The following is a 15,072-nucleotide window of genomic DNA, read 5'->3' on the forward strand; positions in this document are numbered from 1 at the left end:
GACGGAATAGGACTCATGTAACAAAGTGTCTCATAATCTTTGCTGACATCAATTCCAACATATTGCCTGCCAGCGTAAACAATACGTCTGTATAATTAAATCCTTTCAATCAGGATCCCGAGGTGTGAAATGAAGCATCACATTTAGTGCAGGTGTCATGAGCTCTTTTATGAGACTTCTGAAAATAGCTTGTATCTTTTTCTATGGCAGAATTACATAGTGTGCAAGATAAGCTACTAATTATCTTTGTAATGGTAGAATTGTAATTTTTCCCGACCAGTTTTGTGATTGAATGGGTAGGATTTCTCCAATGTTAATGATTATTTTTAAACACTTTCTAAAAAAAACTTTCCCCGGAGGTGACTATTCCACTTGTTCAAGGACAGATGAAGTATATCTTTGTTCCTAGTGGTTGTGCTGACCTGCAGGTGCTGGCGCCAACCAGTTGGACAGAATGAGTTAATAACCCTTGAGTTCTTGTTGCAAATTTTTTAATGGATCTGAACTTCCTGAGCAGAGACATGACAGAAAATGGATAAAGAGGCAAGGCAAAGCTTGGCAAGTGATAGGTGGATACTGGAAACATATGCAAACTGGAGAAACAGCACCTCAAATTCAGCTTGGGTAGCTTGCAACCCTTTGAAAGATATGCAAAAAAGTAACGATGATAAAGGAAAAAGCCCATTGTTAGCTGTTTGTTGGGTGAAAATGATAAGTTGGTGCGACTTGGGTAGGGGAGGGATAGAGAGAGAGGGAATGCCAGGGTTACTTGAAGTGAGAGAAATCAAAACATACCACTGGGCTGTAAGCTGCCCAAGCGAAATATGAGATGCTGTTCCTACAATTTGCATTTTGCCTCACTCTGACAATGGAGGAGACCTAGGACAGAAAGGTTTGTGTGGGAATGGGAAGGAGAATTATAGTGTTTAGCAACCGAGAGATCAGGTCGGTTCAGGCAAACTGAGCGAAGGTGTTCAGCAAACTTTATGACACTTTTTTCCATTGCAACATCTTCCTAAATATTATATCCTTCCCTTTACTTTCTGAAAAAATTAAAAGGAAGCATATAAAATAGAAACAATGTGCTGGAGTAAATAAATGAGTCAGGCAGCATCTCTGAAGAACACGAATAAGCAATGATTTGGGTTGGGACCCTTCTTCATACTGCTTGAGGAGAGAAGGGGGTGGGAGGGGGAGAGAAAGCTGGAAGAGAGGTGAGTGTGAGTCAAAGGCGGCCAAGTGATAGGTGGATACGGGTGAGGGTTTTTTTTTGATTGGCAGGTAGTTGGACAAAGGCCAGAGATGGAAAGACAAAAAGTATGATTTTACTGTGATAAGGAGAGATGCCAGAGGGAGGAATATTGGGTGGAAGCGTATGGAGGATGTGAGGGGGGAGGGTGCACAACCAAGTGGGGCACAGGGAAGAGATGTCGCCAGAAAGGGGGGGGGGGGGGTGGGAGGGGGGGTGCTTGAGATTAGACACCTGAAATGGGAGAATTCAATGATCTATATTCATACCATGAGGTTGTAAGCTACCCAAGCAGAATATGAGGTGCTGCTCCTCCAGTTTGCATGCGTTTCCAGTATCCACCTATCACTTGCCAAGCTTTGCCTTGCCCCCACTTCTCTTCCACCTTTCTGCTCTCCTACTAGAATCAATCTGAAGAAGGGTCCTGACCCAAAATGTCACCTGTCCATTTTCTCTAGAGATGCTCCATGACCCACATTTACTATAGCACTTTGTGTCTTTTTTTTTGTTAACCAGCATCTGCAGTTCCTTGTGTATCCAAAAGGAAACATATGTAAGGTTTAGGAAAATTAGATCAGACATGGGTTTTGAGCAATATTAAACAAGCAGAAATCAAACGGGGAAGTGGAAAGACTAAAGGAGTTTTGAAATATCACTGGCAAGTTGGATTAAAGAAAATCCTAATGTTTTTTATACATATGTTTCATATGTTAAAAGGTGGTTATGCAGACAATGGAGGGATATGGATCATGTGCAGTCAGAGAAAATTATTTAACGGCATTATGTTCCGCATTGTTGGCCGAAGGACTTTTCCTGTGCCTTTCTAAACACCAATTAAACACCACTGTCGATGTACATAAAAATCCTAATTTGTCAAGGAATTTCTGTCCTCGGTTTTCTGCCTTGCCACACTATTCAAATCTATCTTCAGATGGGCCTTTGAACCCTTCATTGTGAGATGAAGGCTTTACATACATCTTGCTCACATCCCTATACATGTTACATCAATCACTTGATGATTGATACAACCTAATGCTATCTGAGCAACACATCACCACACACCAGCTCTCACACACCTGGACTGTTTTCTAATTGTGTATTTGTGCACAAAATGTCATTGATTTTCAGTCTTTTTCTTTTCACTATTTTGAAGAATTTAGATAATAGACAATAGGTGCAGGAGTAGGCCATTCGGCCCTTCCGACCAGCACCGCCATTCAATGTGATCGTGGCTGATCATCCACAATCAGTTCCTGCCCTCTACCCATACCCCCTGACTCCGCTATCATTAAGAGCTCTATCTAACTCTCTCTTGAAAGCATTAAGAGAATTGGCCTCCACTGCCTTCTGAGGCAGAGAATTCCACAGATTTACAACTCTCTGAGGGAAAAGGTTTTCCTCATCTCCGTTCTAAATGGCCTACCCCTTATTCTTAAACTGTGGCCCCAGGTTTTGGACTCCCCCAACATTGGAAACATGTTTCCTGCCTATGTAATTTATGTATAATCTATGTTTCTGGGTGTTGTCTAAGTCTATTTGCCTTTCTAATGGGAATAAGGATGCAGTCCTTTTCAAAGACTATAGGAATCAGCAGGAACATGTCTGTTATAACCTCTATTATTGGTTGAGCCATTTTCAAGTTTACATGGAGGCAGATAAGGAGAATCCATGTATGGCTGAGGATATGTTGTAAGAAAGAGGGGCTCCTTTTCATGGAGCACAGATTTAAGTTGAGAGGAGAAAGATTTAAAAGGAACCTGTGGAACAACTTTTGCACACAAAGGTGGAGGGTATTTGAAACAAGCTGCCAGAGGAAGCTGTAGAGGCAAGTGCAGTTACCAAGTTTAGAAAACGTTCAGATAAGTACATGGATAAGAAAGGTTTAGTGGCATATGTGCCAAATGCAGGCAAGTGGGACTAGCTACGATGGACATCCTTGTCTTAATGGATTAGTTGGTTTGAAGGGCTTGTATCTGCGCTGTATATCTCCATTACCCTATGAATCCTTAATGCAATTGAGTGAAACTAAAAGGTGCCTACTCTCAACATCCAACAGGTGTGAGATGTTAAAGGAGCAGACCTTTTGTGATGGTGGAAAAGTGCACTCTTAAATACCAGACAACTAGTCTGAGCATTTAAAATATTTACAATTTGATGCTTTTATACGTTAAAAAATGGTGCAAATCACTTACATTATACGAGTAGTTAAAATATTATCCTTCCTGTCATCAAACCAAATGTAGGCTCAGTGATAAAATTTGACACTGTTTATCTGTTTCCAAGCAACAGTGGCCAATGATATACTGGAGATATACGTGCTGCTTATTTTTTCTTTGACAGTGTCACTCCAGAAGCTTTCCCAGCCATTTTTGAGTTGCTGTTATGAGTGAATCGATATGTTAGTATGCTGGGCTTGTCTTAACAATTGAGGACTGTTTGCAAGATTAACAACAAGAGGAGCAGACCTGACCGTGTAAACCAGGTATGATTCACAGACAGCTTTTGAGTGAGGGGAAGCTGGCCTGTTCTTGAACTGTACAGATGTCAACCAAGCAGTTCATTATTTATCATTATTATCTGATTAAGGAGAGTTCTTTTTTAACCTGGTTTCATTTTCAAAATGTTGTCACAAAATCAGGTTAAACAAGCAAGATTAATGGTTTGCTCATTATGCCCATATTAGGCATGGTGTCGACTTTGTACCATGTTTGCAGGTATAAGGGGCTGCTTACAATAGCCTTGGTGCTGTCACAGACGAGTTACGTATAAAGCAGCTTACACATTGTTAAATTATGTGAAAGTTGCAATTTTCATGGATTTTTTTTTTCCCTTCAAAAATTGAAAGCTGAGGATACAACCTTGCACTGGTATTTCTCTTCCAGAGGATTGACCGTAATTATTCCACTGGAGATATAATTCCAACAGTGCACAGTTTGGTGATGTTCTTGGCATTTGATTTGTTCTTGTTAACCAGAGGCAGAAGCTGATGCAGACAGTGTAATGAAGCTAAGATTTCCTACAATTGGTGACCAGTTTGAAAACCTTCCTCAGTGATGGAAAGAATGATTGCAGAGGCAGTGGCTAAGATATTGTCTTTATTAACCCCTTGCGAAATGAGCATCCGAGGCATCTCTGCCTCTGAAAAAGTGGTGGCGATCTGTTGTTCTTTTTTATATACCGTTGCACTTTGTGGTGAAGGTGTTGACACAGTATACTTAGGAATACTGAAGAAGTCTGAAGAAGGGTCTCGACCCCGAAACGTCACCCATTCCTTCTCTCCAGAGATGCTGCCTGTCCCACTGAGTTACTCCAGCATTCTGTGTCTTGCTTCAGTACACTTAGGTATGGAGTACATGGTGTCTGATCCTGAGACAGCAAGAAAGGTGACAGTACATTTCCAGTTCAGGATGGCTTGAACCAAAAGCGATGGTGTCACATCCACCTGCTCTCTTAGTGGGTCCTGAATGGAGGTGGTGACAGATTTGGACAGGGATGTTTGGAGGATTCCAACACTGAGCCACAAACATTCTCCCAAGTTAACTCCTGCAAAGTCTCAAATTATGTTGGCAATGAGAATATGGACAAGTGACACAGAAATAATAACGGGCAAACTTTGAGTCTGAGTAAGTGTAAATAAGAGAAAAAGAAGGTTAAACCAGGACGGGAGTGAGAAGAGGATAAAAGGACAGAAGGAGGCTATGGAGAGGCACGGAAATTGGAGGTGTGAAGAATGATATTGGAAAGACTGTGAAGGCAAGAGAGAGAAAAAAAACACCCCAAAGGTTTAAAGTAGAAGGGGCGAGCTGTGGTCAAACCTCTCGCCCTGTCTGCGGGCGACGTTTTAAAGCAGCCAATGGACTGGAGGAAGGAAAGTCTGCACCTTCGCGTTGTTCGCCCTGGGCCAGTGCCTCGTGTGGGTCGGAATAAATCAGCAGGGGAGTGAGTGGGAGCCGGTGGCAGCAGCTGACTGCGAGCATTGAGCGCTGGCTGGGAGCTGGGAGCTGGGAGCTGGGCACCAAGGAGAGCCAGAGCAGACCACAGCCTCGCCTCTACAGCCACACGGATACAGTAAGTGAGCTCGGCGGGAGCCTGTTGCCTTCGTTGTTTCCCCCAACCTCTTCAGCACCTCTCTCCCCATCTCTCTCTCCCATCTGTTGATGGAAGGGGTGTCCAGGCACCTGGATTTCCCACTCTTCCCGCTGTCCCATCCTCCCAAACGCAGACAGGTAGCTTTTCATTTTCGCGTATGTTGGGGATTGATCCCTCATAACGAGCGACAACTAAGAGCCATTCTCAGGATACAAGGTTGTATATTTCACGCTGGGATCTCACGATTCAGAATGTGCACCGGATTGCAGCGCAGTCCCTGATTTCTACCATAGTTTGGTTAAGTACAAGGAAGTCCAAATTGCAGCCACCCTCACACTGCTTTTGTTATTTTTGCATCTTTCGTTGTCAGAAATGAAACTCAGCATATTTTAAATTTCACCAAGAAGAAGCGGACCAAAAGGATGCAAACTTATGATCTTATGACCTGTTATCTAACAGCCAACTTGCAGGCGAAGAAATTGGACACTATGCATATCAACTAATGCTCTAGTAATCTCATAAATCTCTATTAATCAACTATTAATCTCACATATCTCCGGTTTACAGTTTTTAAATTCTCACTCTCGTTACTTAATTTCATTTGCTTGGACAGTTCAAGTTTTTTTTTTAAGTTCAAAAGTTAAGGGTAAAACGCAAGGAGTCGTGTTCTGTGCAACTGGCTGTAAAATGGGAAACTGCATTGAAGAGGACACATTTGCGTGACTTTTGCCAAAGGGAGAGGTGTGGGAGTGATTGTGTCGGATTTTTTTTAAAAGAAAGACTTCTTGCATGTTTGCATGTTACATGTTTTCAGCAGTTTGACAGCGGTAATTCTATTCAGGGTGGGGTGCTGGAGTTTGCAATTATATTAAAACATTTACAAACAAAGTTTAACTTTTCTAAGATTAGCCAAAAGTCTTAAATCCAATGTGCAAAAAAAAACAGCACTGCAGATGCTGAAAGTCTAAAATAAAAGCAGAAGGTGCTGGGAAGACACTGCGTTGCCTCAGGTGGAGGCAGGTAGTTTCACGACATTTCCGAAGCACCTGGATCAGCATTTACATCGCCGAGGTAAAGAAGGCTACAGACCAAGTGCTGATAAATGGTATAAATGTGTACTTGATAGGTGGACTGAAGGGATGTTACAAGGGCTCTTTCTGTGCTGCCTCTGTGCTGCCTGTTCCTGGGAGTCAATGACTCAGTTCAGGAAATACTGAGTCAATGACTCAGTTCAGGTCCGATATCTCCTCCTGATCAGCCTGAGAAGCTGAGTGTTTCCAGCATAATACCTAGACACATTCTGAAATAGAATATTTCTGGTCATATCCAAAGCTGATGGTCCCTCAGATCCACTGATGGTTCCATCTGTGTAACATCTTTGAGATAGAGAGCTCTCAGGTTGGAGGCAAAGATAGTCTTTCCCAGTGACACGTTTAGCTTGTTGTTGGTGCTTTCTTGAGTCCGTCGTTCACTGGTCAATTGCATTCAGAGGTGTGTTAAAATTCTGCAGACAATGGAATGCAAACAATGCATAGGAAATACTGGCCTTCAAGACAAAATCATTTATAAATGTTGCTAAGTTTGCTGCATGCAACAGACTATCATTTTTATTTGTACGGATATATTCCAAAGTTTGCCTGCATGTTGCACAGTTAGAAATCTTCAAACTGTTGGATGGATGAATGCAGTAGACAATAGACAATAGACAATAGGTGCAGGAGTAGGCCATTCAGCCCTTCGAGCCAGCACCGCCATTCAATGCGATCATGGCTGATCACTCTCAATCAGTACCCCGTTCCTGCCTTCTCCCCATACCCCCTCACTCCGCTATCCTTAAGAGCTCTATCCAGCTCTCTCTTGAAAGCATCCAACGAACTGGCCTCCACTGCCTTCTGAGGCAGAGAATTCCACACCTTCACCACCCTCTGACTGAAAAAGTTCTTCCTCATCTCCGTTCTAAATGGCCTACCCCTTATTCTCAAACTGTGGCCCCTTGTTCTGGACTCCCCCAACATTGGGAACATGTTATCTGCCTCTAATGTGTCCAATCCCCTAATTATCTTATATGTTTCAATAAGATCCCCCCTCATCCTTCTAAATTCCAGTGTATACAAGCCCAATCGCTCCAGCCTTTCAACATACGACAGTCCCGCCATTCCGGGAATTAACCTAGTGAACCTACGCTGCACGCCCTCCATAGCAAGAATATCCTTCCTCAAATTTGGAGACCAAAACTGCACACAGTACTCCAGGTGCAGTCTCACCAGGGCCCGGTACAACTGTAGAAGGACCTCTTTGCTCCTATACTCAACTCCTCTTGTTACGAAGGCCAACATTCCATTGGCTTTCTTCACTGCCTGCTGAACCTGCATGCTTCCTTTCATTGACTGATGCACTAGGACACCCAGATCTCGTTGAACTCCCCCTCCTCCTAACTTGACACCATTCAGATAATAATCTGCCTTTCTATTCTTACTTCCAAAGTGAATAACCTCACACTTATCTACATTAAACTGCATCTGCCATGTATCCGCCCACTCACACAACCTGTCCAAGTCACCCTGCAGCCTTATTGCATCTTCCTCACAATTCACACTACCCCCCAACTTAGTATCATCTGCAAATTTGCTAATGGTACTTTTAATCCCTTCGTCTAAGTCATTAATGTATATCGTAAATAGCTGGGGTCCCAGCACCGAACCTTGCGGTACCCCACTGGTCACTGCCTGCCATTCCGAAAGGGACCCATTTATCCCCACTCTTTGCTTTCTGTCTGTCAACCAATTTTCTATCCATGTCAGTACCATACCCCCAATACCATGTGCCCTAATTTTGCCCACTAATCTCCTATGTGGGACCTTGTCGAAGGCTTTCTGAAAGTCGAGGTACACCACATCCACTGACTCTCCCTTGTCAATTTTCCTAGGTACATCCTCAAAAAATTCCAGTAGATTTGTCAAGCATGATTTCCCCTTCGTAAATCCATGCTGACTCGGAATGATCCCGTTACTGCTATCCAAATGCTCAGCAATTTCGTCTTTTATAATTGACTCCAGCATCTTCCCCACCACTGATGTCAGACTAACTGGTCTATAATTACCCGTTTTCTCTCTCCCTCCTTTCTTAAAAAGTGGGATAACATTTGCTATTCTCCAATCCACAGGAACTGATCCTGAATCTATAGAACATTGAAAAATGATCTCCAATGCTTCCACTATTTCTAGAGCCACCTCCTTAAGTACTCTGGGATGCAGACCATCAGGCCCTGGGGATTTATCAGCCTTCAGTCCCATCAGTCTACCCAAAACCATTTCCTGCCTAATGTGGATTTCCTTCAGTTCCTCCATCACCCTAGGTTCTCCGGCCCCTAGAACATTTGGGAGATTGTGTGTATCTTCCTCAGTGAAGACAGATCCAAAGTAACGGTTTAACTCGTCTGCCATTTCTTTGTTCCCCATAATAAATTCCCCTGCTTCTGTCTTCAAGGGACCCACATTTGCCTTGACTATTTTTTTCCTCTTCACGTACCTAAAAAAACTTTTGCTATCCTCCTTTATATTATTGGCTAGTTTACCCTCGTACCTCATCTTTTCTCCCCGTATTGCCTTTTTAGTTAACTTTTGTTGCTCTTTAAAAGAGTCCCAATCCTCTGTCTTCCCACTCTTCTTTGCTATGTTATACTTCCTCTCCTTAATTTTTATGCTGTCCCTGACTTCCCTTGTCAGCCACAGGTGTCTCTTACTCCCCTTGGAGTCTTTCCACCTCTTTGGAATAAATTGATCCTGCAACCTCTGCATTATTCCCAGTAATGAGATCCTAGATATGAAATGTTATGAACAGATAAAATATCATGGCCATCGGAGTAAATATGTGGATGGCTCAATGGTAAGCATGTATTGTCTTCCTGCTGACTGGTTTGCATGCAAAAAAAGCTTTTCACTGTACTTTGGTACATGAGAAATAAACTAAACAAAACTAAATATCAGGATATGCAAGATTGAGCAAATAATTTATCAGAGCCAAAGCTAGTTGGGAATGACAAAATGTAGCATGATGAGTCTTCAATATGGAATCACGTTTTGCAAGTGCATTTCTTTTAGGATGATGATTTATGACAAGTTTAATTTTCTTTAGCAAGAGATAGTTTTTGATTGAATCACAGAATGACATAAATGTATTCAACACAGAAGGAAGCATTTGGTTAGTCAAAAAAAACTACTCCGATTAGTCCCATAAGCAGCTTGCGGTTCATGGCCTTCCAGTTTCTGGCCCAGTAAGTTTATGTCCCAATTCTCTTTACAAGTGATGAGTGTTTCTGCCTCCACCACACTTTAGGCAATGAGTTCCATTATTCTGCCATCATTTTTTAAAACTCTTCTGAATTCCTCCCTTTATTACCTTAAATCTACATTCCCTCCACTTGCCATCTTTCAAAGATAAATCAATCTTTCCTTAAAAAACCCTGCATAAATATTTCTTTATTTGATATATTTCAGTCAAACCTTGTTTCAAATCATTTATTCCCCTCATGCTTTATTTACTTCTGTAAATTCGTTCTTTGGGCCTCCAACATTCCAAGGAATAAAGTCCTAGCCTCAACCTCTCCCCACAGCTCAGGCCCTCGAATTAGAGTCATAGAGTGATACAGTGTGGAAACAGGCCCTTCGGCCCAACAATGCCCACACTGGCCAACATGTCCCAGCTACACTAGTCCCACCTGCCTGCATTTGGTCCATATCGCTCCAAACTTGTCCTACCATGTACCTGTCCAAATGTTTCTTAAACGTTCCAATAGTACCTGTCTCAACTGCTTCCTCTGGCAGCTCGTTCCATTCACCCACCAACCTTTGCATGAAAAAGTTACCCCTCAGATTCCTATTAAATCGTTTCCCCTTCACCTTAAGTCTATGGTCTTCGATTCTCCCACTCTGGGCAAGAAACTCTGTGCGTCTACCCGATCGATTCTTCTCATGGCAAAATCCTTTAAAATTCGACAAGGTGAGTGGGAAAGACCCACATCTGTGCTGCGCAATTCCATGACTATGATTCCACAGCACATTAGGAGTTTTTTACAGTTCTCGTATAACTTCCCTATTTGGATATTCTGCCAATAATGCCAAATCGGTCTTGTATTGGCTTAACTGTTTCATTTACTTGTACTCTTATATTTGTAAATCTGTGGACACAGTCCAATATTCCTCTCTTTTGTAATTCTTAGTATCTAACTATATGTGCATTTCCCTCGCTTGTTTATCTCCCTAAATACCTTACATTCAACTTCTCCGGATTCAATTGTATTCTACCACATTTTTGCTTTGATGACCAGTCTGTTGATATCTTCCCATAGAAAACAGCTGAATCCCTTGTTATCAGCCACATGGTCAGATTTTTGTATCATCTGCATTTAAATCAAAGCCATTGATGCAACGGATATTGCACTGAATTCTACAAAACACACTGAAGTTTCCAGTTGGTAAAGTTCCCTTGAATCCCACTTCTACCTTAGACAATTTTAGATCCAACTTCTCATTTCAATCCATAGGATTCCATGAAACTTTATTTTCCTGATCAATTTGCAGTGTGAAGAATAAAATTGGTTCCCTCCCATAGTAAACTCGAAGAATAACATTTTAACTTCTAGGCACTTTGCAAACCTTCGAGAATGAACACTAAATTTTCCATCTTCAGGTCGCTGCCCTCTGAACATTTTCAATTTTCGTACTTATGTCCCTTTTTCACCCCACTTATTTAAAATGCCTCCTCAGAGTTAGTACTCATGTTTTCTATTACCTAAGCTGTTTTTAAATATGTCAGGATGGAAATGCCAAAGATTGGCGGGTATAGCTTTAAGGTGAGAGGAGTGAAGTTTAAAGGAGATGTGCAGGGGTGACATAAGGAGGTGGTGAGTGCCTGGAACATGCTGCCATGTGTGGTGGTGGAGGCAAATATAATGGTGGCATATAGGAGGCTTACAGCTGAACACGTGGGTATGCAGGGAATGGAAGGATATGGATCATGTGTGGGCAGATCAATGAGGTCAGTTTATCTTGCCATCATGTTTAGGGTGAAATAAAGCAAATATTAAATTGAGTAGTGACATAGTGGGCAGCACATTGGCATAGCTAGTTGAGCTGCTGCCTCACAGTGCCAGAGTCCCAGGTTTGATCTTGACCTCAGATGCTATATGTGTGGAGTTTCCACCTTCTCTCTGTGACTGAATCGGTATCCTCCGGGTGCTCCAGTTTCCACACACGTCCCAATGACACGTGGAAATATAGGTTAATTGGCATCTGTAAATTGTCCATAATGTGTAGGGAGTGGATGAGAAAGTGGGATAACATGAATTAGTGTGAATGGGCGATCGATAGTTGGCAGAGACTCGGTGGTCTGAAGTGCCTGTTTCCATGCTGTATTTCTAAACCGAACACGGAACTTTCACTTTTTATTTTTGTTTTTTTAAACAGTAATGACGTTCTTTTCCTTCCAGGTGCTCCTACTCCTACTGCATATTGTGTACCCTGGCTGAGATCACACGGAGGATCTGCTTTTGAGACACTGCCAAATCTGTTCTTATAGCCGTACCCAGGAGGTAACTCAGGTGGGCTTGTCTGAGATATTCCCCACCTGCCCATGAGGATACAACCAGTAGGCGTCTGTCCCACTGCTGCATGTCACATCTACAAATCACCAGCATTTTAACTGTAGATCTCATATCCAGAATTATAATGGTGCTCATTGCATGGAGTTCCTGTGGGTTGCAGGGAATAGTAGGCAGTGTCTCGGTGGCAATGATCCACCTGGTGGTTTCGAGACATTATTAGCTCTGGGAAAGGGTGCAGCTGAAATATATAATGATATTGCCAAGGAAAATGTAACCAAAATGTATAAAAATTGTGAGATGTCTAGCCTGTGTAAATAGCAATGACCTATTACATGAGCAGAGAGATCAGTAATTTGGGGCCTTCTATAATTTTTTTCAATGAGTGGTGGGGGTCTAGAACTCATTGCATCAAAATCACTCACAGCAAATTTTAAAAGTACTGTTTGAGCACTTGTCGACCCATGATCTGTAGGTCTTTAGACCAAAGATAGACACAAAATACTGGAGTAACTCAGCAGGTCAGGCAGCATCTCTGGAGAAAAGGAATAGGCAACGTTTTCGGTCCTGACTACGGGTGCTGTCTATACGGAGTATGTATGTTCTCCCCTTGACTGCGTGGGTTTTCTCCGAGAGCTTCGGTTTCCTCCCACTCTCAAAAGACGTACAGGTTTGTAGGTTAATTGGCTTGGTAGAAATGTAAATTGTCCCTCGTGTGTATAGGATTGTGTAAACGTGCAGGGATCGCTGGTTGGCGCGGACCCGGTGGGCCGAAGGGTCTGTTTCTGCGCTGTATCTCTAAACTAAACTAAACTACACTTTTGGTCAGGATGGATGCAATGGGCCAATTGGCTTCCTTTTGTGCTGCAAATTTCTGATTCTATGTAGTAATTTCAAACTTATTAGCCAGTTTGGAATTACCCTTGTTAATACATTATAATAACTCTACAGTAAGATTCTGTTGGTTTGGGCTGCTGCCTGACCCAACCTGTCCACCCTCCTCACACAAGACTCCGCAGAAGAAGTGAAGGGCTATCCATTCCAGTAGATGTTCATCATCACTAAACAATCCCTCTACAACTGAAATGTTTCTTTTTTGAAAAGTAGGGTTGCATTCTTTTAGATTGTTTGTGGGTTTTTTTTAAAGAAAAAGAAAATGTTTAAAATTTCTGTCTCTTTTAATTTAAACCCATCCTTCTTTTTCTTCAGACTTGGAGTTTAATTGTTTCATGTTCTGCACACTGGAAATTCAATGTAGGTTGCTGGTGCTAAATGATTGTTCGAGTATTAGATGCTTGTTATCATCTTCTTCTATAATTTGCTTCCATTAAAGTTGGAGATGAGGGAGCTTAATGCTTTTGCTCCCATTTAACTTCAGCAACAAAAGACTGAGATCCTCAATGTCTTTGCAAAGATTCTTCGATCTGAGTCTGATGATTCTGTAGAAGGGTTCTCACCTAAACATCACCTATTCCTTCTCTCACCTGCTGAGTTACTCTAGCATTGTGCACCCATCTGAGGGATCTACAAAGTTGATTGTCCTGTTCTCTGATCCCCTCGAGAGGGAACCAACATGTTTAGGATCTTAATGCCACTGCATCAAAAGCCCATAGAATGTTTGTGCAAATGCCAGATGATGTGGTTCTTTAGCAATGTTCACAAATGTAAGATCATCTTTCTACATTATATTCATTTTATACTTTGTATTCAAGAAAATAATTAAATCCTTTACAAAAATGGATTCAAATCAGCAGTCCCTTTCCCCCCCCCAAAAGTACATTTTTTGAATCAGAAATCATATTCTCAGAAATTATATCCATGTATATCTATAGTACAGAAATAATTAATTTATAACTAAAATATCAATAGATGAATTCTCAGGATGTTTTTTGTTTGATTTGAGAAATGAAACAAAGAATTTGGTGTAACATTGGAAATAAAAACAGAAAATGTTGGAAACACTCAAGTAAGTCAGGCAGCATCTGTGGAGACAGAAATACGATTAACAGTTCATGTTGATAAACTTCAGGCAGAGCTTTATCTTAGGGTTGGGTACAGTAAAAAAATTAAAATGCTTGCCAGTGAACTGAGTGATCATTTGAGAAAGCCTGGGAAATATGATCTCTGTTCCATAATCACCAATGAAGAAAGAGCCATTAAAGGGAAAAAAAGTTGTGCATCTGGAAAGTATTGAGGAATATTTCTGCTGAGGCAATCAGGTCATCATACCACAGGAATGACACATAACCAAGGTTTAAAATTGGCCTGGTATTACTACATCAGTGGATAGGCTGCTTACTGCTTTGATGTACCATCAGGAACTCTCCAGCAATGAGCAGACCATCTTATCAAGATAAAAAAACATTGTAATACGCTGAGATGTGACACCTATCTGCAATTTTCAAACTTATAATACATCCATCCTTGTAATAATTTATGTATTCCACTGAAGTTCAAGCAATGTAACCTGCACCTATAACTAAATTGTATTTTCTGTTAAGTAACCATTATAATTTTCTATCAAATGATTGTTTAGATTATACACTTAGAAGAGGATTTATTTATTCATATTTTCTAGGGCTTTAGCTGCTGATTATTTTATGTTACAGTCAAGTGATTAATTGATTTCACACTTGAAACAAAACCGTAAATAGGACTCCACGCATCCATCTCTGAAATCCCAAAATATAGTTTCATCATACTTATTTTGACCCATGAGGAGGCCATTCAGCCCTTTCTGGCACCCAGCAGAACAATCCCTTCTATCCTTGCTTTTCCTCTAGCTCTACAACTTGTTCTCTCACCACATGCTTAGCAAATCCCCTATGTATTTTTTTTTGTCCATACCTACATTAAAAAATAATTTACAGTTGCAATAGCCTAACAGTACACCTTAAGGCAGAAACCTACACGATCATGCACACTCCACATATTCAGCACCTGACATCAAAAACTTGCAGGTTTGTAGGTTATTTGAAGATTGCTCCGAGTGTGAAGGGAGTGGATGCAAAAGTGGGATAACATGGTAATAGTGTGCAACGGTGATTGATGGTCGACATGGACTTGGTGGGCCGAAGGGCCTGTTTTCATGTTGTATCTTTCAACCAATCAATAAATCAATCAAGACCTGGACCCG

The 15,072-nt window shown here is 41.5% G+C and overlaps 1 protein-coding gene across 7 annotated transcripts in view; it reads left to right on the plus strand.

The window, feature by feature from the left end:
• Positions 1-3,624: 3,624 nt before the first annotated feature.
• dcdc2c (doublecortin domain containing 2C) overlaps positions 3,625-15,072 on the plus strand; it is a 105,618-nt gene continuing 94,170 nt past the window's right edge. For 4 of the 7 annotated variants that reach the window (XM_078400093.1, XM_078400087.1, XM_078400092.1 and 1 more), the window contains exons 1-2: positions 3,668-3,731; positions 11,826-11,936. The gene's annotated coding sequence lies outside the window, so the exon portion shown is untranslated. Of the gene's footprint in view, positions 3,732-5,186; positions 5,318-11,825; positions 11,937-15,072 lie in introns of those variants that run through there. The other 3 variants (XM_078400089.1, XM_078400088.1, XM_078400090.1) reach the window with 3 other exon arrangements.

This window comes from Rhinoraja longicauda, chromosome 5 (assembly GCF_053455715.1).
Source record: "Rhinoraja longicauda isolate Sanriku21f chromosome 5, sRhiLon1.1, whole genome shotgun sequence".
NCBI lineage: Eukaryota > Metazoa > Chordata > Chondrichthyes > Rajiformes > Arhynchobatidae > Rhinoraja > Rhinoraja longicauda.